General features: G+C 34.3%; 1 protein-coding gene across 4 annotated transcripts in view; it reads left to right on the plus strand.

Moving 5' to 3' along the window:
• The window catches only part of LOC106871195 (histone-arginine methyltransferase CARM1), an 83,850-nt gene that overhangs the window by 40,676 nt on the left and 40,769 nt on the right, over positions 1-2,405 (plus strand). The window lies entirely within an intron of this gene.

The following is a 2,405-nucleotide window of genomic DNA, read 5'->3' on the forward strand; positions in this document are numbered from 1 at the left end:
ACTCTTGTCTATCACTCATTACATTCACCACTGTCCCCATCTTTTACCATCGGTTACCCTTCTCTGACACTCACCCACCCCTCCCACTGTCTGCATTTTCTCTAATACTCATCTTGTAACCTTGAGACAGCCCTTGCACCCTGTTACCACCATTTTCATTCCTCTCTCAGTATATCTTCCAGAGCAAGGCACCCATGCTTGCTCTTGTCTCATACTTTAGTCTTCAACACCTGGCGTAAAGCTATCCATTCTTTCATATAATACACTCTGATTCAATTAAAAGGGCTTTTTTCTCTTCTTTGTCTTGCAAGTCACTTGGTAATCTCGCTAGTGCCAGTATTGCAAAATAAAAAAAAAATTTAAAAAATTAAAAAAAGGAATCTAGTACACACTATAATGTGGCTGGTGTTAGGGAGGGCATCCAGCTGTAGAAACCATGCCAAAGCTAGCACTGGAGCTTGACACAGTCTTGCAGCTCTTTGGAGCCTGTCAAATTGTCCAACCCATGACAGTATGGAAAATAAAAGTTAATGATAATATCAGCATATCAATTGAGAATTCTCTCCTATGGGGGATTTTCAATTCATTCGAATATTTTTCAATTACCAGAACTTCACTAGATTCATATGCTTAGATTAGTTAATTATTCAGTAAGAGCAACTAGAGATAACAGCATGAATTAATTAAGCTTCATTTGTGACAATTACAACCAAGGTTTGTTTATCTCCTTATTCATAGCTATCTTTTCTAAATTTTATCCACAAAAAGGATTAATTTACTGAAGCAGTCTATTAACTCTGCTTTGGAATTGTTTTTAGTGATTAACTGCTAATGCAGACTGTTGTCAGTTTTTTTTATCTCCAGACTTTAACCCTTTAGCATTTAAACCAGCCATATCCGGCCAAAAGTATTCTGCCTGTTCTATGTTCAAACTGGTCAGATCTGGTCTCCCACACCAACCCTACAATATTGTTTTAAAAATTAACAGCTACCTCATCAAAATTTCATACCTACAAGATAATGCATGATTAGTTCAAAATAATGTGGATGAAAAAGCATTAACTTTGGTAGAATAATGCAAACACTAAAGGGTTAAGATAACAATACACCAGAAGCTGAATTGTGGTAGTCACTGAAATGGTGAAAGTAACTTGAATACTATTTTGTCAAGCCTCCAGAATTACTTCATTCATATCTTGACAATCTCCCAAAATTCAATTCAGCAATATTAACTTCATTTTCATATGCAATTAGTTGATAAATCTTATATTAACTTGATGCTAAATTGTTTCATATTTTGAAAAGTTATACAGTTAATAGGAATTGATTGTATAGTATACATGAGTATACTAGGCGTGAAGCTTAGTGGCTTAAGATAATGAGCTCAAGAGCATAAGGTTACCAGCTGATTCTTGGACCGAATGCTGTGTAAAGTTACCAAAAATATGGTGCTTGTTACCAAATTATTGTCACTTGTGAGTTACAGCTGTATTTTTTTTTGGGGGGGGGAGCATTAATATATTGTTTTTAATTGTATACTGTGTTAGCCTGTTAATGATTTCTAAATAGCTGTTAAGCAAACATCAATATGCAAAATATTAATTCCACCATTGTGGAATTAATATGCTTTTATTATTGAGTTTTGAGCTGTTCAGTCTTAGCAACAAACTAAAGTTGAGCAAATTCTAATGAGAGCTTTTATGAACTCACTGTCAACTTCGAATCTTTTTGTCATGCTATGCTGCTGGACGAGAATTTGGAGTATATATCGCATGAATTTCATACCACAAGCTGTATATGGTTGAAACATACCATATATGATGTGTGTATGTGTACTGTCACATGCATGTTTCAGTGTGTGGGAATTTTTTTTGTAATTTTCACAGTGTTGATGTTTTGACAATTTGTTAAACCTTCAGGTAAATCGAAACATTTTATTTTCACAGAATAATTTACAAGTATCTGAATCATTCTAATCTAAGAAATTTTTCTGTATTCTTATGCTGTTCTAATTCTATCATAATGAATTACCATTATTCAAAAGGCGGCAAGCTGACAGAATCATTAGCGTGCTGGGCAAAATGCTTATTTGCATTTTGTCTATCTTTATGTTCTGAGTTCAAATTCTGCTGAGGTTGACTTTTGCTTTTCATCCTGTCAAGGTCAATAAATTAAGTACCAGTCAAGTACTGGGGTCAATGTAATTGACTGTCCCCCTCACCACAAATTCCAGGCTTTGCACCTATAGTAGAAAGGGTTATTTAATTATTCTTGAACCACATGAATATTTATCATGTTGAACTTAAAGATTAACAAGAAAAATTCCTTTCTATGCCTCAGTCATTGGGGAATTGATATTTTTTATGTGGCAAAAGTCAATCTCCTAATATAATAATGAACGTGGT

Source organism: Octopus bimaculoides, chromosome 18, assembly GCF_001194135.2.
Source record: "Octopus bimaculoides isolate UCB-OBI-ISO-001 chromosome 18, ASM119413v2, whole genome shotgun sequence".
Taxonomy (NCBI): Eukaryota; Metazoa; Mollusca; class Cephalopoda; order Octopoda; family Octopodidae; genus Octopus; species Octopus bimaculoides.